Source organism: Panicum virgatum, chromosome 8N (genome assembly GCF_016808335.1).
Source record: "Panicum virgatum strain AP13 chromosome 8N, P.virgatum_v5, whole genome shotgun sequence".
NCBI classification, from domain to species: domain Eukaryota; kingdom Viridiplantae; phylum Streptophyta; class Magnoliopsida; order Poales; family Poaceae; genus Panicum; species Panicum virgatum.
Window position 1 is genome coordinate 47,704,520 of NC_053152.1, and position 25,371 is coordinate 47,729,890.

The following is a 25,371-nucleotide window of genomic DNA, read 5'->3' on the forward strand; positions in this document are numbered from 1 at the left end:
ACAGCATAATATCGTGTCATTAGGGATATTAGACTGTGTTGACCTAATCAATGAGATAGCTGTGAAGTTTAATACGACAGATATTTTAGACTTTATTTTGAATAGTAATTTAATTAAAATTTAATTAAATACATGTTCCAATTAAAATCTAATTAGAATTTTTAAATCACGTGCGTGTTGCACGTGCGTTTATGCTAGTTAAATAAACAGTTGAATTAATAGTGGAATAAGCACAACATTGCTAAAAGTTTCAGAACTGAAAACTGTCCTGATCCAAGCTTGCCTGTTTGCAGGCTGCTTCTTCCTGATCGACCGTCGTCAATGTAAGGCAAGCGACGCCCAAACGGCTCCATGATTGCAAGGCAAGCGACGCCCATCAGAACCCTCGTCGTCCAGCAGCGCTGCGGCGAGATGCACTCTTGTCAGCAGACCACGAACAAGAAACTTGACAGTGACCGGCTAATTAGATGAGATGCAGCACCTGAGGAAGTTGGTGGCCGTCGACCACGTCCCGGCCCGGAGGCTCTCGTCGCCGTGCTCGCCTGTCGCGACGGACCGGCGACGGCAGGCAGCAGCGACAACTCCCAGCGCCGCCGACAATTGCGCCGCCGAGCGCGGGCGTCCATGGTGCCGAGCGCCAGCCGCGGCCACCTCCGTCCTGGGCTCCGTCTGGCGCGGCGACCCAGCGCACCGCTGCTGAACGCCGGCAGTCATGAATAACTCCGCCGTTCCTTGCTCCTTGGCCTGCTGCCCGTGGCCATGGCCGGCACGATCTGAGCCGGTGTGGTCACGCGGTCACGGGAGGGCGGGCGGGGACCTGGACGGAAGGGGCGGCGGTCCTGGGGAGCTCCGGCGTGGCGATCAGGGGCGGACGGCGAGCGGAACAACGTCCAGGGGGTGGATGGTATTTGAAATACCGTCCAGGGGGTGGATGGATCAAAGATGAGCGCCCCGGATCGGGCGTAGACTGCGGTCAGCGAACTCGGTCGTCCTCGTCAGGCTTGGTCAAGGCCTCGTCAGGCGGGCGCGGGAGCGCGGCGCGGCGTTGCTCGGGCGAGTGCCCGCCGGCCGTCGAGGGCCCCGGAAACCTTGCCGGAGCTGTCGCGATCCGTTCTGCGAAGAAGTGTCTGCTGGCCTTGGTAGACAGCCCGACGGCCGGCAAGCTTCTTCGCCGCCGCCGCCGCCCGGGCGGCCGCCTCAGCAAGTCGCGCCGCTCGTCTCTCCCTGTGCGCGCGGCCGGGCCTGGGCTCTGTTTCTTTGCTTGGTGATGCGAGATGGTGGCGTCACGGGCTCTGGGGGAGGGAACCTGCCTGGACCAAGGGGAGGGCAGCAATCAACTCCGACGGTGTTGCTGGTGCCGGAGCTCGTCGCCGGTCGAGGACGTGGGACAGCTCACCGCATCAAGAGACGGCCGTCCGGCTTAGGGGGATGCCCGCGTGCGGCCGCGAGCTCCGGGAAAGAGACGGCCGGAGCTCGTCGCCGTCAACGCTGATGGCCACTGACGGTGAGGTCTTGTTCAGCACTCCAGCGAACACTGATCGCCGTCCGGTGACTTGTTCCTCTGATATATGCCCCTTTTCACCGGCTACTAGAGCTTCCGATGGTGGTGGACTCAAGGGCTGTCTGAAACCACCATTACAGCGCCTCGATCGTGATTGCGTTCCCTGGTCCAAGGAACAGATCGCTACATGCATTGATTTGGAAGGCACTGGATCGGATGTAATGTGATGAGCAGCCAGCGCACATGTGCCTGCATGATCTTCAGAGAGAACACCTTCAGGCTGTTCCAGACCGTACCATCCCTGAAACTGCAACTGCAAACTGATCTGTGCAGCTCGTCTTGCCGCTTCGATTTCTCGCTGACAGCAAATAAGTACGCTGCTCTACCAATCCTAAGCACATTCAAGGACGAGACCATAATATTTTCTGGAGAAAGATAACATAAATAAACTTTGCAAAATTAAAAATCGGTCGGCGACTGCATGATGGGCCGCACGGCCCCGCAAAACTAATTTTACGGGTGACCGCTCAAACTGCATGTTCCGTGCAGTTTCCGATCGACCCGTCCTTATCTAACTTATCTAAGGAGCCGCGCACCGAGACCTTGGCAGCGCAGCGGAGATAGCATCGGCAAGCAGGCTGCAGCCTGCAGGCATGCTCGGTGCTCCTCGACGTAACGTGTGTCTGTTTTTTTATATATTTTGGGTTGTAATAGTTTTGTTGTTGTTAAATTTTTCTCTTTAAAATTTGTTTTCAAAATTTTGTGTTCACAACATTTGTTTTCTTTAAATTTTGGTCTCCAAATTTTTTCCACACTGTTTGGAATATTTGGTTTTGCAAAATTTGTTTGATTAAAAATTTTGTATGTAAAAGTTTATCCATGTTCTTTGTATAATAATTCTGTACATAAAGTTTTTTTATCTATTATTATAAAAATTTGTTTATATAATTTATTATATAAATTTGCAAATAAAATCTTATATATACTGCTGGGCAGCGCCTCGGTAGCAGCAAAAGAAACCAGAATGCTAGGAACCACATGGATGCTGCTTGTCTCTCAAATCGACTGCACGGAGGCTCTCGGAACAGTCACCCGCAAATTAGCCAGCCCTGCACGGCCCAATGGTAGTCGCTTTATCCCATTCAGTCGCTCACTTTTCTTTTTTTTTAGAGAAAAGGTTCCCCGCTTTATTTCATAGAAACAAAGCATGTCCAACAGAGCAATTCGAGAGTTCAGAGTAGCTAGATGTTCAAGACTAGCAAAACTAGGTAGTACAGGAGAAAAGGCAGTAATAGCATGGGTCGCATTAGTCGACAACCCATCATCTTCAGAGGTCACCCAGTGAGCATTGGTAGAGACTCTCCCAGGCAACATTCCCAAACTTGATCTGTTCTCCGGCGATGATCTTGTAGGAGAGTTCTGGGACACGTTGGGGAGGCCGAGTGGTTGCACCAATTTGGAGTAGAGGCTTGTCAGCGTTTGATCCAGCAGCTCCAAATCCCCTTCTGAGAACAAGATCCGCCACTTTTTCACCATGATGCATAGTTTTTGTAGTAGCAGCTTTCCCCATCCAACTTTTGCCTTGAAAACACATTTCATTACGGAATTTTCATAAATACCACATCAATGTGGCTCAGAAACTGTTCAAAATCTTATATTTTCTATTGCTAACCCACCAACGGGCAACAGATTCAAAATTAGCTCCAAGGGATATATGAAAGATGTCAGAAAGGTAAATCCAGAGGGCTTTGGCAACACAGCAATAAAAGAAAAAGGTGGGTTACAGTTTCTTGCTCCTTACAAAACAAACATGAAACATCATCGACATGCATGCGCTTGTTAAGATTCATCCTCGTTTGTATCTTGTTGTTTGAAAGCAATCACAGGAAGATATAAACACGGGTAGGGACGCAAATCCCCAGATACTAGGTGTATAGATTGGTTGAACCCCACTCGCTTTTCTTTTTTCTTTTTCCTTTTTTTGAAAGGTTGAGTCGCTCGCTTTGCTGCTAAGGCCCGTCTCGGTACGTAGTTTCATGGCATAGTTATCTAGTCTAGGACTAGGTAACTTTGTCAGATAGGTTTTATGGTGATGATGAGACTCTCCTCACATCCTATGAAACTTCATCCTTCTCTCTCCTTATCATATCAGCAATATTGATAATATTTAATGCCATAAAACCATCTATTGAGACTGGCCTAAGCTTTCGCCATTGCTGCATCAGGATTTTTTTTTTGAAAAGAAGTTGTATCGGGATCTGCAAGGCCGGAGCTTGGCCATCGGTGTCCATAGCAGCAGCAGTAGCATTAGCATGGAATCCCACTTGGTGTTGTTCCAGCCAGCTTTGGCACCTCGCTTTCGGCCCGCTCCTTTGTACACGTCTGCAAGAACTGGGGTTGCATATTGGTGCCAAGTGTCTGGTCGACAGCAAAGAGTATTCAGTACTTGTGTGTGCAAAGCCCTGCATATACCATATGCAGAGCTAAGGCAGGTGTTAGAAAACAAAATTCTATCAAAATACATCTTGAGAAATTTTAAATTTTGATTGGTTGGGGTGTGCCAGGCTCAAGCAGTAGTGCAACGCTAGAGCAACACACGAGGAGCCAGATAGCAAGCTATCATAGCAAATCCTCTCCCATAAAAAATAAATTTAATATCATTGTGGGCATGTGTCCCACGTATCAGATATTAAACTGATAAGAACAGATACTACACTTGATCTTAGCCAAAAGGCCGAGAAAGGTATGAGTTGCCCAGCCCGGGTGCCCCTTGTTTTGTATGCTCCTTGTCAGCCTCGCGGCTCTGGCCAGGCGATGTGGTACTAATAATGCTCCGCAAGTACTACTCATGTCTCATAATCGCAATCAGAGGGACGTAGGCCAAACTGTTAAGCTTTGCAATCGGCCCATTAAGGAGCCCAGATCTCGAACGCCAACGAAAAGGGCTAGAGCCCCTCCACAATCAGGATCCGACGCAAAAACTGCTGCCAGAAGAGAAGAGTTTAGTATACGCACAATATATACCATAACCAAAAAACAGATTGAAAAGCACTCCATAGACTTGAGCAATCTGACAGGACAAACATAGAAGCCACAGCCCACAGGCACTCATCAAGAAACAGATTACAAAGCACTCCATATCTGCAAGGTTCCTGCTCCATTTATCAGGAGGATGTATACGAATGCTCAAGAAACTAACAGATTACTAAAGAAGAAGGCACTTGTGTCCTCGGATGCTAGTAGCTTAGCGCTAAGGTCAGTACTGTCGCTTGCTGACGATCTACGCTGCGTGGCGTATTTCCGAACACAGGATTCCTTTTCTGAGCGGGCACACCGTTGTTAGTTTTTTTTTTAGTAAACTGTATGCATGGAATTCTATAACGAATAGCATCAGATGCAGCAGCAGTAGGGAAGATGGAGATAAAAGCAAGATCAAGCCTCACCAGCGTGGCCTTGATACCAGCCCCTCCTCCTCCTCTTCTTCGGTCGTCGCCACCGCCTTCAGCCGGCCGGCGGCGCCTTTCTCGAGATCTACCCGAGGAGGCGAGGATCCGCACTGGCCGTCGGTGGCACCGATGAGATCGTCATCGTCGGCGTTCCCGGCGGGAAAGCAGGACGCGCAGGGAGGACGCCGGCTAGATGCACTCTTGTCAGCAAACCACGAACAAGAAACCTGACAGTGACCGACCGACTAATTAGATGAGATGCAGCACCAGAGGAAGCTGGTGGCCGCTGACCACGTCCCGGCCCGGAGGATCTCGTCGCCGTGCTCCCCTGTCGCAACGGAGCGCGACGGTAGCAGCAAGAACTCCCAGCGCCGCCGACCGCCAGCTGGCTGCCGCTGCCGCCTCTGCCCTGGGCTCCGTCTGGCGCGGCGACCCAGTGCGCCGTTGCTGAATGCCGACCGGCACGAACTCGGCTCCTTGCTCCTTGCCCGCTGCCCGTGGCCATGGCCGGTGCGATCCGATCCAGCGTCGCCACGCGGTCACAGGAGTCACTGGAGGAGGGTGGGGAGACCTGGACGGAAGGGACGGTGGTCCTGGGGCGCGGCGGAGCTCCGGCGTGATGATCAGGGGCGGACGGCGAGCGGAACAACGCCCAGGGGATGGACGGTATTTGAAATACCGTCCACCCATGGGGTCCTGGGAGCCGTCGGATCAAGCACGAGCGTCCCAGATCGGGCGTGAACTGCGGTCAGCGACTCGGTCGTCCCCGTCGGGCGGTCGCGGCGTCGCTCGGGCTCGTCGTCGGCGAGTGCCCGCCGGCCGTCGAAGAGGACCCCGAAACCTCGCCGATGCTCTCGCGATCCGTTCTGGGCGAAAGAGTCTGCTGGCCTGGGGAGACGACGCCCCGGCGGCCGGGCAAGCTTCCTTCGAGATCGAGTTGGAGAGGTGCGTGCCGCCTGCAGTGTCGCCGTCTTCGCCTGGCCGCCGTCACAGCAAGTCGCGCCGCTCATCTCTCCCTGCGCGCGCGGCCGGGCCGGCGCCGTGCGTGGTGCCGAGTGCCTGCCGCGGCGAGGCGAGTCGGCACCGCCGCTGCTGAACGGCGGGGGAGCGGACGGGGCGCGAGGGCCCTTGGGGCAGCCGTCGGATCAAACATCTGCGGCTCAGATCGGGCGTGGGCTGCGGTCGGGTCGGCGACGCCGTCATCCAGGTCAGGCGGCGCGCGGCGCTGCAGCGTTGCTGACTTTCTGGTGCCGCCGGAGCTCGTCGCCGGTCGAACTAGCTTGCATGCACCGGGAGACGAGACGGCGTGCCGCGGCGATCGAGCTTCGGTCTGCCATGGCCGGTGGCAGCTCCGAGTGGAGAGAGTCTCCTTGAGCACTCCAGCGAACACCACCGTCCGGTGACTTGCCTGAACACAGCTAGCTAGTGCGTGCGACAAACACCTTCAGCCTGTTCCAGAGTGTACCATGCATCCCCTGAAACTGCAACTGAGACTGAGAGCAGCATGCGTTTGTGATGAACCGACCTCTGATCTCTGCAGCTCGCCTTGCCGTTTCGATTTCTTGCAGACAAAGTACGCTGCTCTACCAATCCTAAGCACATTCAAGGACGAGACCAGAATATTTTCTGGAGAAAGATAACATAAATAAACTTTGCATAATAAAAAATCGGACGGCGACTGCATGATGGGCCGCGAGGCCCAATGGTAGTCGCTTTATCCCATTCAGTCGCTCACTTTCTTCTTTTTTCCTTTCTAGAAAGGTTCGGTCGCTCGCTCGCTTTGCTGCTAAGGCCAGTTTTAGTGCACATTTTTATGGTATAATTATCTAGTCTGGTAACTAGGTCAGATGAATTTTATGGTGATGAAACTCTTCTCAAATTCTATAAAACTCTATCATTCTCTATTCTTGTCATATCAGCAAAATTGATAATATTTAATGTTATGAAATCCTCCATTGAAACTAACCTAAGTTTTTGCCATTGTTACATCGGAATTTTTTTTAAATAAGCTGCATCGGGATCTGCAAGGCCAGAGCTTGGCCATCGGTGTCCATAGCAGCAGTAGCATTAGCATGGAATCCCACTTGGTGTAGTTCCAGCCAGCTTTGGCACCTCGTTTTCGGCCCGCTCCTTTGTACAAGTCTGCAAGAACTGGGGTTGCATATTGGTGCCAATTGGAAAGTGGAAACCACAACAATGCAGATAACACACAACCTCTTTCTCTTTTCGTGATCGACACTCACCAAATGAAGTTCAGGTCGACAGCAAAAGAGTATTCAGTACTTGTGTGCGCAAAGCACTGCATATACCATATGCAGAGCTGAGGCAGGTGTTAGCATCAAAGATATGTCATACGTTCCTTAGAAAACAAAATCTATCAAAATACTTCTTGAAAAATTTTAAATTTTGATTTGGTTGGGGTGTGCCAGGCTCTAGCAGTAGTGCAACGCTAGAACGACACATGAGGACTCCGATAGCAAGCTATCATAGCAGATTCTCCCCCATAAAAAATAAATTTAATATCATTGTGGGCACGTGTCCCACATATCAGATATTAAACTGATAAGAACAGATACTACACTTGATCTTAGCCAAAAGGCCGAGAAAGGTATGAGTTGCCCAGCCCGGGTGCCCCTTGTTTTGTATGCTCCTTGTCAGCCTCGCGGCTCTGGCCAGGCGATGTGGTACTAATAATGCTCTGCAAGTACTACTCATGTCTCATAATCACAATCAGAGGGACGTAGGCCAAACTGTTAAGCTTTGCAATCGGCCCATTAAGGAGCCCAGAGCTCGAACGCCAACGAGAAGGGCTAGAGCGAGCTCCTCCGATGAGGATCTGACAAAAAAAAAAAGATGCTAGAAGAGTTTATAGCTTGTACAAAGAGCATAAGCTTCTAAAGAGCCCAGATGCTATATTCAACGGCCAAATTTGACAGAAGCTTCACTAAAAATTTAAACCCAAAAAGCTCCTCTGATTGAATAATTAATTCCCCCAAAAAAAATAGCATGAACCACCAGGAAAGCATGAAAGGATCAAGCGGACGCTTACAAAGTTCTCAAGCTACACAGGAAGAACACGACTACTACTACTACCTCGGATCCTGCTACAAGTTTCAGAACTTGAAAACTGTCCTGATCCAAGCTTGCCTGTTTGCAGGCTGCTTCTTCCTGATCGACCGTCGTCAATGTCAGGCTTGTCGTCCATGATTGCAAGGCAAGCGACGCCCATCAGAACCGTCGTCGTCCAGCAGCGCTCCGGAGAGATGCACTCTTGTCAGCAATAGCATACCACGAACAAGAAACCTGACAGTGACCGGCTAATTAGATGAGATGCAGCACCAGAGGAAGTTGGTGGCCGTCGACCACGTCCCAGCCACGAGGCTCTCGTCGCCGTGCTCGCCTGTCGCGACGGACCGGCGACGGCAGGCAGCAGCGACAACTCCCAGCGCCGCCGACAATTGCGCCGCCGAGCGCGGGCGTCCATGGTGCCGAGCGCCAGCCGCGGCCACCTCCATCCTGGGCTCCGTCTGGCGCGGCGACCCAGCGCGCCGCTGCTGAACGCCGGCAGTCATGAATAACTCCGCCGTTCCTTGCTCCTTGGCCTGCTGCCCGTGGCCATGGCCGGCGCGATCCGAGCCGGTGTCATCACGCGGTCACGGGAGGGCGGGCGGGGACCTGGACGGAAGGGGCGGCGGTCCTGGGGAGCTCCGGCGTGGCGATCAGGGGCGGACGGCGAGCGGAACAACGTCCAGGGGTGGACGGTATTTGAAATACCGTCCACCCCTGGTGTCCTGCGTCGGATCAAAGATGAGCGCCCCGGATCGGACGTAGACTGCGGTCAGCGAACTCGGTCGTCCTCGTCAGGCTTGGTCAAGGCCTCGTCAGGCGGGCGCGGGAGCGCGGCGCGGCGCCTCGACTGCAACTGCAAACTGATCTGTGCAGCTCGTCTTGCCGCTTCGATTTCTCACTGACAGCAAATAAGTACGCTGCTCTACCAATCCTAAGCACATTCAAGGACGAGACCAGAATATTTTCTGGAGAAAGATAACATAAATAAACTTTGCAGAATTAAAAATCGGTCGGCGAGTGCATGATGGGCCGCACGGCCCCGCAAAACTAATTTTACGGGTGACCGCTCAAACTGCATGTTCCGTGCAATTTCCGATCGACCCGTCCTTATCTAACTTATCTACGGAGCCGCGCACCGAGACCTTGGCAGCGCAGCGGAGATAGCATCGGCAAGCAGGCTGCAGCCTGCAGGCATGCTCGGTGCTCCTCAACGTAACGTGTGTCTGTTTTTTTATATATTTTGGGTTGTAATAATTTTGTTGTTGTTAAATTTTTCTCTTTAAAATTTGTTTTCAAAATTTTGTGTTCACAACATTTGTTTTCTTTAAATTTTGGTCTCCAAATTTTTTCCACACTGTTTGGAATATTTGGTTTTGCAAAATTTGTTTGATTAAAAATTTTGTATGTAAAAGTTTATCGATGTTCTTTGTATAATAATTCTGTACTTAAACTTTTTTTATCTATTATTATAAAAACTTGTTTATATAATTTATTATATAAATTTGCAAATAAAATCTTATATATACTGCTGGGCTGCGCCTCGGTAGCAGCAAAAGAAACCAGAATGCTAGGAACCACATGGATGCTACTTGTCTCTCAAATCGACTGCACGGAGGCTCTCGGAACAGTCACCCGCAAATTAGCCAGCCCTGCACGGCCCAATGGTAGTCGCTTTATCCCATTCAGTCGCTCACTTTTCTTTTTTTTTAGAGAAAAGGTTCCCCGCTTTATTTCATAGAAACAAAGCATGTCCAACAGAGCAATTCGAGAGTTCAGAGTAGCTAGATGTTCAAGACTAGCAAAACTAGGTAGTACAGGAGAAAAGGCAGTAATAGCATGGGTCGCATTAGTCGACAACCCATCATCTTCAGAGGTCACCCAGTGAGCATTGGTAGAGACTCTCCCAGGCAACATTCCCAAACTTGATCTGTTCTCCGGCGATGATCTTGTAGGAGAGTTCTGGGACACGTTGGGGAGGCCGAGTGGTTGCACCAATTTGGAGTAGAGGCTTGTCAGCGTTTGATCCAGCAGCTCCAAATCCCCTTCTGAGAACAAGATCCGCCACTTTTTCACCATGATGCATAGTTTTTGTAGTAGCAGCTTTCCCCATCCAACTTTTGCCTTGAAAACACATTTCATTACGGAATTTTCATAAATACCACATCAATGTGGCTCAGAAACTGTTCAAAATCTTATATTTTCTATTGCTAACCCACCAACGGGCAACAGATTCAAAATTAGCTCCAAGGGATATATGAAAGATGTCAGAAAGGTAAATCCAGAGGGCTTTGGCAACACAGCAATAAAAGAAAAAGGTGGGTTACAGTTTCTTGCTCCTTACAAAACAAACATGAAACATCATCGACATGCATGCGCTTGTTAAGATTCATCCTCGTTTGTATCTTGTTGTTTGAAAGCAATCACAGGAAGATATAAACACGGGTAGGGACGCAAATCCCCAGATACTAGGTGTATAGATTGGTTGAACCCCACTCGCTTTTCTTTTTTCTTTTTCCTTTTTTTGAAAGGTTGAGTCGCTCGCTTTGCTGCTAAGGCCCGTCTCGGTACGTAGTTTCATGGCATAGTTATCTAGTCTAGGACTAGGTAACTTTGTCAGATAGGTTTTATGGTGATGATGAGATTCTCCTCACATCCTATGAAACTTCATCCTTCTCTCTCCTTATCATATCAGCAATATTGATAATATTTAATGTCATAAAACCATCTATTGAGACTGGCCTAAGCTTTCCGCCATTGCTGCATCAGGATTTTTTTTTTTGAAAAGAAGTTGTATCGGGATCTGCAAGGCCGGAGCTTGGCCATCGGTGTCCATAGCAGCAGCAGTAGCATTAGCATGGAATCCCACTTGGTGTTGTTCCAGCCAGTTTTGGCACCTCGCTTTCGGCCCGCTCCTTTGTACTCGTCTGCAAGAACTGGGGTTGCATATTGGTGCCAAGTGGATAGTGGAAACCATAACAATGCAGAGAACACAACCTCTTTTGTCTTTTTCGTCATCGACACTCACCAAATAGGTCGACAGCAAAGAGTATTCAGTACTTGTGTGTGCAAAGCACTGCATATACCATATGCAGAGCTAAGGCAGGTGTTAGAAAACAAAATTCTATCAAAATACATCTTGAGAAATTTTAAATTTTGATTTGGTTGGGGTGTGCCAGGCTCAAGCAGTAGTGCAACGCTAGAGCAACACACGAGGAGCCAGATAGCAAGCTATCATAGCAAATCCTCTCCCATAAAAAATAAATTTAATATCATTGTGGGCATGTGTCCCACATATCAGATATTAAACTGATAAGAACAGATACTACACTTGATCTTAGCCAAAAGGCCGAGAAAGGTATGAGTTGGTAAGCTGCGGTACCCCTTGTTTTGTATCCTACTCATCGGCCTCGCGGCTCTGACCAGGCGATGTGGTACTAATAATGCTCCGCAAAGTACTACTCATGTCTTCTCATAATCGCAATCAGAGGGACGTAGGCCAAACTGTTAAGCTTTGCAATCGGCCCATTAAGGAGCCCAGATCTCGAACGCCAACGAAAAGGGCTAGAGCCCCTCCACAATCAGGATCCGACGCAAAAACTGCTGCCAGAAGAGAAGAGTTTAGTATACGCACAATATATACCATAACCAAGAAACAGATTGCAAAGCACTCCATAGACTTGAGCAATCTGACAGGACAAACATAGAAGCCACAGCCCACAGGCACTCATCAAGAAACAGATTACAAAGCACTCCATATCTGCAAGGTTCCTGCTCCATTTATCAGGAGGGTGTACAAATGCTCAAGAAACTAACAGACTACTAATAAAGAAGAAGGCACTTGTGTCCTCGGATGCTAGTAGCTTAGCGCTAAGGTCAGGTCAGTGCTGTCACTTGCGGACGGTCTACGCTGCGTGGCGTATTTCCGAACACAGGATTCCTTTTCTGAGCTGGCACACCGTTGTTAGTTTGTTTTTAGTAAACTGTATGCATGCAATTCTATAACGAATAGCATCAGATGCAGCAGCAGTAGGGAAGATTGAGAGAAAAGCAAGATCACCAGCGTGGCCTTGATATACATGGCCTTGCAAGGGTCCACCACAACCAGCTCCTCCTCCTCCTCTTCTTCGGTCGTCGCCGCTGCCTTCGGCCGGCCGGCGGCGCCTTTCTCGAGATCTACCGGAGGATCCGCACTGGCCGTCGGCGGCGCCGATGAGATCGTCATCGTCTGCGTTCTAGGCGGGAAAGCAGAACGCGCAGGGAGGACGCCGGCGAGATGCACTCTTGTCAGCAGACCACGCGAACAAGAAACCTGACAGTGACGCAGTTAGTGAAATTCAGTATCCATATATGCCTCAATTGTAAAATAAAAAAAAATACAGCCTTGCTCGGTGCTCTCCGCTGCAGACTAAGTGTTTGTTTGAGAGCACTCAACTCCAAGAAAAGCAACTCCACTCAAACTCCACTACACCTTTGCATTCCACTCCAGCAATTTTACTCCATCATATTTGGGGGAGCTGTGCTCCACAGATCTTACAAGCCCACTTCCTTCCACCCTACGCGGTCCATTGTGCAAGCAGCAGCCCACTTAGCCCACCTTTCCTTACCCCACTTCCATGTGGCCCCCACCTAATCTTCTACCTTTAGACAGTTTCTGCATCTCCTGCCTCGTATCGGAAGCGCTCGACACCGCCGCCTCGCCCTCGTCGGCCCCATTGTCGCTCCGCGCTAGCCCTGGGCGTTCGGGTAATTCGGGTATCTAAAAATGCTACCCGAAATTGACCCGAAAAAAGCAATACCCGAAATCTTTGGTACCCGAAATATCGGGTTTGGGTTAGGGTTTTCCCGAAATATCCCATCAATTGCCAAATTATTGTCTCTCCCATTAGGCAACAACTAAAAAAGGGGATGAAATACAAAAGTAAAATCAACATATCGCTATTATTGCACAAATCAAACAAACAAGGAATCAATAAATAAAACAATTAAATTTCTTATTGGGTTGTTGGGTCAAGTCAGTGGATTAGGCCATATCTATTGGGTTTTAAAAGAATTCGGGTACCGAGAGTCAAAACCCGAATTACCCGAATTAAATTCAGGTTTCTCAACTTTCTACTCGAAATAGTGATCGGGTAATTCGGGTTCAGGTTCGGGTTCGGATAACTCGGGTTCAGAGTTCGGGAAACTGTGCCCACCACTACTCCGCGCCACGAAGCGCCTGCTGCAGTCGCTCCCGGCCGCCACACCGCTCTCCTATCTCCTCGTGTTGGCATGCGCTGCGCGCCACCACGGCAGGGTGCTAGCCGTGGTCACCGCGCTCGACCCCTTCGCGCTAGACCTCGCGCCCTACGGCGAGGGCAGGAGGGGACCCTAGGGCGGCGACGGGAGGAGCTCCTGGGCGGCGCGAGCACGTCCTCGGGGCGGACTGGGGGCGATGGCCCATGGGCGGCGGGGCAGAGTCCCCAGCGGCCGGGAGCGGCAGGGGTGGAGGCGGCGGCTGGTGGGGGGCGAGCCCTAGCGACCTGCGTAGGCGATGGGCGGCGATGAGCCCTGGCGGTAGCGGCGACGGTGAGCTCTAGGGGTAGCGGCAGGGGCGACGGGAGCACTTGCGCACGGCACCGCGGTGTTGGGAGCTCGGGCAGCATGTTGACTTTTCTATTTTTTGTGTGAAAAGGTATGAGAAAGATGTGTAAACAGTGGCAGGTGGATAATTACCACCATCTCCACTATTTGGTGGAGCATCTCCTAAGGAGCTCCCAAAAAACCTAGAGTGGAATCAATTTTTCTAGAAGTGGAGTGGAGCTGGCTAACCTATTTGGGTATATTTTTATTGACTGGAGCTGTTTTTGGTGGAGCAGAGTTCTCTCAAACACCCCCTAAATCATAATATTGATGCGTGCCTGTCTGGGCAATCTTCGAGGACTGATCTCTAGTGATCCAAGCTTGCCTGTTTGGCAGTTTCTCCGGATCGACCGTCGTCAACATCCAGGATTGGGGGAGAGCGAGGCAAGCGACGCCCATCCGAACCGTCGTCGTCCAGCAGCGATCTGGCGAGATGCATTCCTGACTTCCTGTCAGCATACCACGAACAAGAAACCTGACAGTGACCGGCTAATTAGATGAGATGCAGCAGCAGAGGACCACGTCCTTCCCGGCTCGGATGCTCTCGTCGCCGTGCTCGCCTGTCGCGACGGCAACAGCAAGTCGCCGATCACCCCTGCACGCCAGCTCGCGCAGCGCGTTTCTCCCTGCTTTCGCGGACAATTATTGCGCCGCTCCGTCTGGCGCCGCTGCCGAACGCCGGCATGAACTCCGCCGCTCCTTGCTCCTTGCCTGTTGCCCGTGGCCATGGCATGTGCGATCCGAGCCGGTGTCATCACGCGGTCACGGGAGGAGGGGACCTGGACGGAAGGGGCGATGGTCCTGGGGCGCCGCGGAGCGCCGGCGCGCAGCGGAGGCGGACGATCAGGGGCGGTCGGCGAGCGAAACGACGACCAGGGGGTGGACGGTATTTCACATACCGTCCAACCCTTGAGGTCCCTGAGGGGTGAGGGCCGTCGGATGAAACATGTGCGGCCCAGATCGGGCGTGGGCTGCAGGCGGCGACTCGGTCGTCCTCGTCAGCGCAGTGGCGAGCGACGCCCGCGACGTGGCAGCGCTCCGGCGAAGAGGCTGGTAGTCTGCCACGGTCGGTCGATCAGAGACCAGAGCACGAAGCAGCAGCACCTGAGTTCGTCGGCCGACGGCCTGGCGAGCACGCGGCCAGGACGTGTCCCGTGTGGGCAGTGGGCACACGCCGGATCCATGCACGGATGCGGCAGCGCACGGCGGGCTACGCGTGTCGACAGATGCCCAGCGACAGGAACAGAAGTCGCGCGGACTCCGTGCTCGCGACGGCGGCGGCGAGGTAGCTCGCGCCGCGGAGGCAGCTCGTCGTCGGAGCTGGAGGTGCGCGCGGCAGCGAGCCGGTGCCTCGTCGCCGCCTTCCTTTACCGGCGGCGGCAGCCAAAGGCACAGAGTTCTGCATGTTTAGAGTTCATATTGTTTTGTTCAATGTAGCATCGCAGGATCAAGCTTCTCAAAAAAAAAAACATTGGAGGATCAGGCAGTTAGTGAAACGCCATGTCATGTCTCTCAAATCAATACTACTCCCTACATTCATCTATATGCAAGGCCCCTTAGGATTTCTAAAAAATTCATATTTGGGAGCCCTATTCCCTCTAGAACGCTTCATGATCGATGGCTTCAGGATCTATTTCATCAAATCACGTCTTATAATAAGAAGAAATACGCTTCATGATCGATGGCTTCAGGATCTATTTCAATTCTTTTACGACCACAATTAACCAGTTTGTTCTTAACACCAGCTATCCCACCAGCGTCCTGTCCATTGCGCCATATTCTACGCACAACTCTAATTGGCACACCGAACTTCTCAGCAACTTGTTTCGAAACACCACGGTGCAAAATAGGTGGATCTGTCTTGGCCAACAACTCTAGATAAATGGCAATTTTAATATCATCCAAGTAGTGTTTCCTCTTTTTGACGGTTGAATCTGCAAACAAGAATTAAAAATTGCTTACACAGATGTACTTGATCTGAGCAAAAATGATCTGAAAATACTCCTACTAAGTTCAGCAACAGACAGCAACTTTCAGTTACTATGTTCAGAAACTGAAACTTTCAGTTACAGACAGCTAGGTGTAAAGTGCTACTCCAAGGATTCTAATCTTAGCACTGACAAACAAATACTCTGAATATATGGAACAAGTCAACCAAGTCTGAATACTAGAGAGCTACACAGCACAGCTAGACTGTCCAACAATAGGGAAACAGAGCTACACAGCACAGATAGACTGTACGACAACATAGCTATCATGTCCGACAAAATAGGGAAAGAACCTCAGTTTAACATATCGTTTCACTGTAGAGTGTCCGACAATAGGGACAAAACAACACATTCAGCAAAACTCAGAGCACTGTAGACCGTTTAACAATGTACAGTGCCACTAATCTGACAATAGGGACTAATCCAAGCACTCTAATCTGAATACTCATCAACTCAATAATGCAAAGTTGAGTACCACTTGTAAACCAAAATCAAAGTAGAGAAGCGAAGACCAGCCCATAAACTTACTCTCAACTCGTCCAATGTCAGCGTCGGCTCGTCCATCAGGAACGCGAGAGGCATTCACATCAATGGGATTTTCATTTTCAGCAAGAACATAACCTCCTTCAGGAACGGAGAGCCTGCTTTTTCTGCTTCCTCATCAGTGTCTGTTCCTCCATCATCACCAGTAACTGATCCTCCTTCAGGAACGGCAGAGCCTGCTCCTTCCCCATCAGTGTCTGTTCTTTCATCGTCACCATGAGTAACTGATCTTCCTTCTCCACCATCTACAAAACCAAAAGCTAAGTAGTCAGGTTGATAAAATTTATTGGTACAGTAAAATTAGAACAAATGTTACCTTAATCAGACCACACCATATCATAATCAAGTTCATGAGCAGGACCCTCCCACTCCCCAATTTTCATCCCAATCAAAGGGTGGATCGGCGTTTAGGTCCAACACCTGTAATCATAGGAGCAAGGATGACTGGTGATCGGCGTTCTTCTCTATGCCGATTTATATAGACGATGCATTCTCGAGTGGAATGGCGGGGGTCGGAGAAACTTTTCAAGTCTGAAATTTGGCGACTGAATCAGACGATGGCGGGTGACGAAAATTTAGTTTTCGGTCGAGAGATACTAGAGGCGATGGCGGAAAAAAATTCTGTGCAGTCGGGCTGCAAACTGTGCTCGTGCAGCCTGCCCTGGATTGGCGACAGGCGTTCATCCAGAGCTCCCCGCGGCCTCGGATAGGATACCACGCATTTTTTTATGAAGGCTATACTCGGCTCTACTGCGCTCCATACCCGCGCTCGGCTCGCGGCTCGCCCGTCGCTCGTCTGTGCTCGCAGCGTCTCTCTGAGACGCACTCGTGTAATCTGCTTCGCCTCTTACGGCCAACGGCCAGAGGAGCATGGATCTCGTAGATGTACGCGTGCCACGAATCTAGAGAGGGGCTGCATCGGGAGCAGTTTGCAGCCCGGCTGCATAGAATTTTTTTCCGGCGATAACGGGGTAGATTGATTCGCGAATTTTGGAAGGGCGGCCGATTTTTGCTGGGGTGCGAGATTTTTGGTGTCAGTTGTGGCGGGCGAGTTTTCATCCGTGTGTTTGCATAGATGAATGGAGGGAGTATAAAACAAAAAAAATGCAGTTCAAATGCTCAAGGCTGCAGCCTGCAGAGTAAATCAGAGCATTGATGTGTGCCTCCTATCTAGTCAATCTTCGACGACTCTGCTTCAGTGATCCAAGCTTGCCTGTTTGGCAGCTTCTTCCTGATGGACCGTCATCAAGGTCCGGCTCGTCGCCTAGGATATTGGGCGAAAAGGAGGCAAGTGACGCCCATCAGAACCGTCATCGTCCAGCAGCGGTCCGGCGAGCGGCGGTGTGTTGATTTCAAGAAAAGTTGAGAGTTTTTCGCAAAATTTTCCGAAAGAGGTGTCCGGACCACTGGTTGATTTCATTAAAATGTGAGGACCTTTTTACAAAATAACCAGGCACGATCCTGGCTGATCCGACGGCCAAGAATTGCCCGTGACGTGGCCACACTCATTGGATCTCTTTTTGTGCGTGAATCATATATAGAGACGAGGAATTTTACTGTGTATAAAATGGGGTCTACAACATAATATCGTGTCATTAGGGATATTTTCAGGCCTTGTTTAGTTCCCAAAAATTTTTGCACAATACCTGTCACATCAAATCTTCGGACACATGCATGGAGCATTAATTGCAGTTGAAAAAATAACTAATTACACAGTCTTTGATTAGCACGAGCTGAATCTTTTAAGCCTAATTAGTTTATAATTGAACATTATTTGTTAAGTAACAACGAAATATGCTACAGTACCAAAATCTAAATTTTTTCACCAACTAAACACACCCCAGTGATTCACGTGATCACGTGTGATGCAGCTGATGACTATCTAGTGGACACCTGCCCCACAAAACACCCAAATGCCTCGTCCAAAACATTAGAAAAGAATAGAAAGAAGTGCAATTGTTTGCCAAAGGCGGTGGTTAGAAGTCGTCAGACCAAGGGCAAGCACGAACCAGAGCAGCAGCCAGCAGCACGGAAAAGCAGAGGAAGCAGACGAGCTCCGCGCTGTGGGTGGCAATGGCTGGCACCTGGGTAAAGGTGAGTGCCTCCCCTTTCCCCTACCCTTGAAGCTTCAATTTTTCTGATTCCTTGCTCAAATTCTTAGTAGCAACCATCTGCAAATTATTCTTTTAGGACTTTTCTAAAGTCCGGATCGGATTTTGGCTTTGGTTCTGATTTGGGGGAAGTTGAGGGGAGGGATTTGTTTCTTGATGCAAGAAATTCTATGATGATTCTCTAATGGATCTGTGTTGATGCCAACGCTGGTCGACAGGAAAGTCCTGTGCTCAAGTCAACAGCTGCGTGCGTCCTAACTATTGCTGTAACAGCAACTTCAGATGATTTTAGGACCAAATTTCTAGTTGTAGCGTTCACTATCAGCCGATCTACCTATAGATTTACGGCTAGCTGTCTAGTTAGTCTGCCTGAAGGAAGTCAACAGGATAATATGCATGTTACGACGGCTTAATTAGAGCTGTTTTGTTTTCGGGTCACTTTTCAGCAGCTGATCCATGCTAAAGTAATAAAGTTTTGCTTGGATTGGGTATAAGGAGCTCGGATGAGCATAGATTTCTACCAAATTTGACACTGTAGATTCATCACTCTGCCACTTACTGTATTAATCACCCACCACCAGCTGGAGCAGAAGGGAACAGGGCCAGGAGCAAGGAGCTCCCACGCCATCGCCCTCGTCGGCGACACGGCCTACGCGTTCGGCGGCGAGCTCACCCCACGCGTGCCGGTGGACAACACAGTGTACGCCTTCCACCTCAAGACCCAGACCTGGTCGCCGCTCGCCGCCACGGGCGACGTGCCGCCGCCGCGCGTCGGCGTGACCATGGCGGCCATCAGCGGCATGGTGTACATGTTTGGCGGGCGCGACCAGAGCCACAAGGAGCTCAACGAGCTCTACTCCTTCGACATGTCAGCAGGCAAGTGGGCCCTCCTCTGGCGCACTCCTCTGGCGCCGACGGCCCGCCGCCCCGGAGCTACCACTCCATGGCGGCCGACGGCGATGCTGCTGGCGGCGGCGGCCGTGTCTACGTCTTTGGCGGGTGCGGCGCCGCCGGCCGCCTGAACGACCTGTGGGGGTACGACGTGGCCGCCGGGCGGTGGGAGCAGCCGCCGCCGCCGAGGGAGGCATGCCGCCCGCGCGGCGGGCCTGGGCTGGCTGTCGCCGGCGGGAGGCTGTGGGTGGTGTACGGCTTCGGCGGGGAGGCGGAGCTCGACGACGTGCACTGCTACGACCCGGCCACGGGCCGGTGGTCGGCGGTCGAGACCGCCGGCGACAAGCCGAGCCCCCGCAGCGTGTTCTGCGCTGCCGGGGTCGCGGGGTGCGTCGTCGTGTTCGGCGGCGAGGTGGACCCCAGCGACCTGGGCCACCTCGGCGCCGGCAAGTTCTCGGCGGAGGCGTTCGCCCTGGACATGGAGAGTGGCGCGTGGACGCGATTGGACGACGGCGCCGGGGCCGAGCACCACCCGGGGCCTCGCGGGTGGTGCGCGTTTGCGGCGGGGGAGAAGGACGGCCGGCGAGGGCTGCTGGTGTACGGCGGGAACTCGCCGACCAATGACCGGCTCGACGACATCTTCTTCTTCACGCCCGCGTGCTAGGGGTGGTAAAAAGTCGTAATCTAAGAGCTGGACTCTAGTCTTATATAATTTACAAGCCTGTTGTGATGGTTGTGGTGTTGTCAATTTTCCTTGCTTCGCTTCTGTGCTACTATAAAATGTTGTATGATTATATTGGAGAACAATGATGGTGGACTATTGTATTTGTGTTTGACGCAGGCTTTGCATTTGCATTGCAGCTAGTAGTGTCATGTGTGGCTTTGGATCAAGTTCTAGCTTCCCATAAGAGCCAAGGATCAATTGGGCACGCAGACTTCGGTATATGACTACTATATACCAATCTAATGAACAAGAACATCTTTTTTTTGTTGCGATAACTCATGAGGAAGTTCGGTCATCATGCGTGCTGGCAAAGTGGCAAGGCAAGGCAAGGCAAGCGACGCCCATCAGAACCGTCGTCGTCCAGCGGCGCTCCGGCGAGATGCACTCTTGTCAGCAATAGCATACCACGAACAAGAAACCTGACAGTGACCGACGGGCTAATTAGATGAGATGCAGCACCAGAGGAAGTTGGTGGCCGCCGACCACGTCCCGGCCCGGAGGCTCTCGTCGCCGGGCTCGCCTGTCGCGACGGCAGCAGCGACAACTCCCAGCGCCGGCGACAATTGCGCCTGCCGGCTGCCGCGGCCGCCTCTGTCCTGGGCTCCGTCTGGCGCGGCGACCCAGCGCGCCGCCCGCCGCGCCGCTGCTGAAGGCCGGCATGAGCTCCGCTCATTGCGTGCAGCGGAGGCGGGTGATCAGGGGCGGACGGCGAGCGAAACAATGCCCAAGGGGTGGACGGTATTTCAAATACCGTCCCCCCTGGGTCCCTGGGAGCCGTCGGATCAAGCACGAGCGTCCCGGATCGGACGTGGACTGCATCAACGACTCGGTCGTCCTCATCAGGCAGGCGCGGCGTCGCTCGGGCTCGTCGTCGGTGAGTGCCCGCCGGGCGTCGAGGGCCCCGGAAACCTCGCCGGAGCTCTCGCGATCCATTCTGGGCAGAAGCGTGTCTGCTGGCCTGGGGAGACGCCCCGGCGGGCGGCGGCCGGCAAGCTTGGACTTGGAGAGGTGCGTGCCGCCTGCCGTGTCGCCGTCTTCGCCGCCGCCGCCCGGTCGGCCGCCACAGCAAGTCGCGCGCGCGGCCGGGCCGTGCGTGGTGCCGAGCGCCTGCCGCTGCTGAACGGCGGCCTGGCCTTGGCTCTGTTTTATGCTTGCTGACGCGAGCTGGTGCCGCAGCTCGTCGCCGGTCGAGGACGCGGTACAGGTCACCAAATCAAAGAGACGGCCGTCCGGCCGGCTTCGGGGGATGCCCGCGTGCGGCCACAAGCTCACACCATTACAGCTTAAGCTTTCGATGATGGTGGACTGGGGCATCATGGACGGTGAGCTCGCACCGGCTACTAGCTTTCGATGATGGTGGACTGAAAGTCTGAAACCACCATGTGCCTGCATAATCTTCAGAGAGAACACCTTGAGGCAACTGAAACTGCAACTGGATAGCAAGGTTTTAAATCGCCGGCCAAGGCGTTTAGCGGCAGGTCAAGACTGCTGCTATGGCATTAGCGGGCTATAGCCGGCATTTAGCGAGCTATAGCCGGCTTTAGCGGGCTAAATACCATAGCGGCTGCCCTGCCTAGCAGCTATAGCTGTCTTTAGCGGAAGCTATAGCCGGCTATTTAAAACCTTACTAGATATAAACTGCAACTGAAACTGATCTGTGCAGCTCGTCTTGCCGCTTCGATTTCTCGCTGACAGCAAATAAGTACGCTGCTCTACCAATCCTAAGCACATTCAAGGACGAGACCAGAATATTTTCTGGAGAAAGATAACATAAATAAACTTTGCAGAGTATAAAAAATCGGACAATGGCAGTGGCTTTATCCCAAGGACAGGTGGGTGCTCTTTCCAGAGTGAAGCATCTTCAGCCTTCTAAAATGTTGGAAAATGCTACACTTTGATCGCACAAGGCCTGGCCATGTACTACGTATGTGACTACGCAAGCTATGTATTTTTTGCGATGCTCTTCAACATCTTTAAGAAACATTTTTTGAGCAAACATCCCTAAGATAGAGCTTGGCGAGTGGCAACAAATATACTGTTATTCCTACAGTCATTGTACAGTATATGTTAAGGTTCAGAGAAGGACAGTGAAATGAGGCCGCTGTTATTACAAAAAGGACCTGATCGAGTAGGTGAATGTGCAAGCTAATTGAGTATTGCCATGATGTTTAGCTCAGCATGCAGTATTCCTCTGATCAAATGCAGAATTGGAATTGTGACAAATGTGTTTTTGTTTCCCCTGCAGTCTTGGTACAACTTGCTGCTGTTCAGACAACTACAGCGAAATCAATTATTGATTTCAGAAAGGGTAAAGTCTGTTTTTCAACCCTGAACTATCACGATAGTCCGATTTTGGCCCTTGAACTACGAAACCGGATATCCTACACCTCCAACTAACGAAACTGTTTGAAAAACAATCCTGGCTCAGCAAAAAGGCGGTTTTGCTACAGTAAAATTTCCGAATTTCTAGAATTTCACACCTCCACTACAAGAAACCATTTATTCCATGACAGAACAATTTCGTCATAGATCGTTGAAAATTCGTCATAAAATTTTGTTCATGATGTTTTCGGGCAGCGTCATATATTGAGCGTCACAGATTAAATCGGATGACGTTTTTTTCAAAATCGTCACAAATCAATGCAATCTATGACGTTTTTTTACCGTCATAAAACACTCTTAGGCCCATGCATCCAAGCCCAGACCCATCATCCATGACGAAATTAAACGTCATAAAATTCGTCACAAACGTCACAATGACAGCCCATTGGTTAGCAGGCCAATTTTTGAACTAGGCCAGTCAGTTGGGCCATTTTTTTACCCACTATCAAATCAGAGCCCACAAAACATGCCCATTAAAAATTGAGCTCATCAATTCAATCCAATTTCTCATACCATACACCAGAATTCAATCCAATTTCTCGTACCATACACTAGAATGATCATTACAGCCTAAAATACATATAAAATTTTAGCAGCCCAAAATAAGGGATACAATCTCATGTTTACATTGAAAAGAGATACAACAACCCAAAATACACACCAGCAGGACCTACAGCACCAAAAATCCAAGCACATGATACAAGTAGCAATTTGATTCCAGAAGCAAAGGAGCAAATGTTCGAGAGCACCAACAAGACCTGCAACACCAACAATAGATCACATAGGTTTTCACGCTCAGCTTGCTCGGTAGTAATGCAACCTGACAAGGGAAAAGAAATACTTATGATTAGTTCAGTCATCTCATCAGATTTAAGTCCAAACAAAGTGACATAGCTGCTAAGGTGAATTTTGAACATAAACTCTCCACTAGTCATATTCACAAATAAAACTCATTTATTCATTTATAAGAGAAAAAGGAAATAAAGCTCTAGTTATATCCCTCAGCCAACAAATAAACCTATAGTTTCAGAAAAAACTCACTCACTGAAGATAAAGCATGTGCATTTGATAGTGGCAATAAAAACACAAGGTCTAAAACAACCTATAATTATCTGTAAATAACTGCTATCAGGTAAATGGAATCACTTAACCAGAGAACACATACTAGTTCGTGGAGCAATGTTTTGCGATAGACCAGATGCAGTAGATAGAAATTCAGGTTCTATTGTTCAAAACAAATGCTCAGATTGTTCAAAATGCATCTATAGAAGTGGAGAAATTATTTACTTCAAAAGCCATCTATAGAAATGCTACAAAAGTGAAAACTGAAAAGTAACATAGGCTCAGTTTGTTCACACGGCATCAGTGGCATCCAAAATACGTAGTAAAAAGAGAACAAAATCACCATACAGATATACACACTATGAAATCGAAAGGAACATGCATACAGGGATTTAAGGAAAGGTTTTTCTTCATTTCTTTACCACAGCAGCACAAATGAATCCTACTGGGTGACATATCAGAGAGAGAAAGAGTCAGGGGAAAAAGATCTGCAATTCTGCATAAAGAAGTAAACATTTTACTCTCCGGGTCTAAACGAAATGAACTAGTATGCAAGAAAAAATAGATCTGAGCACTAGGAACTTGCCTTTGCACCTCTGACCAAGCAAAGACCATAGATCCCAGTCGTGTACTGCACATTTGAGAAGAAATCGTGAGGGATTTTGCATCCAGTAGAGGTGCAAGTGAAGTAAAATGGCTTGAATTGAATGGGGAACAAAAAAATCAGAGGGATCCACTTGCCTGGACGGCACCCGAGCAGGCGAGCAGGCCTCAGGCTTGCGTGGAAGGGGCGAACAGGCCCATGCGCTCACGAACAGGCAGGCAAGCGGCTCAGGCGCGGGCGAGTGGTACGCATGCGCTGGCCTGGCTCGAGCGGCCCGCTCCCTGCAGCGCCGCCTTGCAGCACGAAGCCAAGGAGGCTGTCGGACCTAGGCCTGCCATGGATGGATCCTGTTCCGGCCAGGCCCCCATGGTTTGGCGCCGGGCGGGGATGGCGAGGAGGAGGGCGGGTGAGGTGAGGAGATGGCCAGGCTAGGGAGGAGAAATCTAGCGTGCAAGCATGTGGCCGAACTTGCCGATGTGCCAGTAGATGTTTTCTCCGGCGTGGACGCAATCCTCAAACAAGAGGGGGTCAAGCTTGACCACACATCGCGACCCAGGCGCGCGGGAGCCCTTGTCGATCTGAGAACGAGGAGGACACGACCTCACCCGAGGCGCGGCCGCCATCGCTGAGCTTGGCGAACACCGCCCGTCTCCCCACCTCCACATGCAGTCCGGCCACCGGCAGCATCACCACCAAGAGCAGGAAGGCAACCATGGCCCCCAGCCCCAACACGCGCTCGTAGGGAGGGATCGACGAGGATGCGGCCGCACCCACACCCTTGGTCAACGAGGAGCGGCGGTGACGAGCGAATCGGCAAGGGCGTGGGAACAGAGGGGGACGGCGGGCGCGGCGCTTGGATCTGGAGAAGCGGCAGCAGTGGAGGTGGGAGGCGGCGGCGGCGGAGGGGCGGCGGGATCTGAGGAGGGTTGCGAGGGAGGGAGGGGAAGGGGATGGGGATGGGGATGGGGATGGGAGAGAGGCTGGCCTAGGGTTTGTTGGCCTATTTATACATGTATGGATTGATCTGAGTCGTTGGATCGGAGATGGACGGTCGGGAGAAGTTGGGCTCTGATAGAAAACGATCCTAGGTAGTGTTTCGGCCCATTTAATATTTTTCTTTTTCTTTTCCCATTTTATTGCACCATTGTGAAGTAACATATAAAAATAATTATCTTATATACACTAATATATTTTCTAAATATAATAGACTACATATAATTTGTCTTGTAGAAGTTTTGATAATTTTCAAACTCATTTACTATTTTCGACGGTTTAAATGACTTTCTGCATGTTTATTGAAAGTAATTATAATTTGAGCTATGTGTACCCCAAAAGGATACAAAAATTGTAGAAAATTTATATTTAGGCTCATATGTTCCATTTTGGCCCATGTCTCGGAGATGGATGAAAAATTCAATTGTCTTCGAGGGA

The 25,371-nt window shown here is 50.7% G+C and overlaps 1 long non-coding RNA gene, 3 other non-coding genes and 1 pseudogene across 5 annotated transcripts; 1 reads left to right on the top strand and 4 right to left on the bottom strand.

Moving 5' to 3' along the window:
- Nucleotides 1-20,028, top strand: part of LOC120686772 — a 35,867-nt pseudogene extending 15,839 nt beyond the window's left edge.
- On the bottom strand, nucleotides 4,052-4,248 carry LOC120686971. The gene has a single exon (XR_005680477.1). It is a non-coding gene; the product is annotated as a U2 spliceosomal RNA (small nuclear RNA).
- On the bottom strand, nucleotides 7,363-7,559 carry LOC120686972. Its single transcript, XR_005680478.1, has one exon. It is a non-coding gene; the product is annotated as a U2 spliceosomal RNA (small nuclear RNA).
- LOC120686970 lies at nucleotides 11,179-11,375 on the bottom strand. The gene has a single exon (XR_005680476.1). It is a non-coding gene; the product is annotated as a U2 spliceosomal RNA (small nuclear RNA).
- Nucleotides 20,029-22,747: 2,719 nt separating the features above from the next.
- LOC120686301 lies at nucleotides 22,748-24,889 on the bottom strand. 2 transcript variants are annotated; one of them, XR_005680128.1, is made up of 3 exons: nucleotides 24,153-24,889; nucleotides 23,931-23,967; nucleotides 22,748-23,832 (listed from the first exon to the last, which is right to left on the bottom strand). It is a non-coding gene; the product is annotated as an uncharacterized LOC120686301 (long non-coding RNA). The 2 variants fall into 2 exon arrangements; XR_005680127.1 differs by lacking the exon at nucleotides 24,153-24,889 and having other exon boundaries at nucleotides 23,931-24,071.
- Nucleotides 24,890-25,371: the final 482 nt, after the last annotated feature.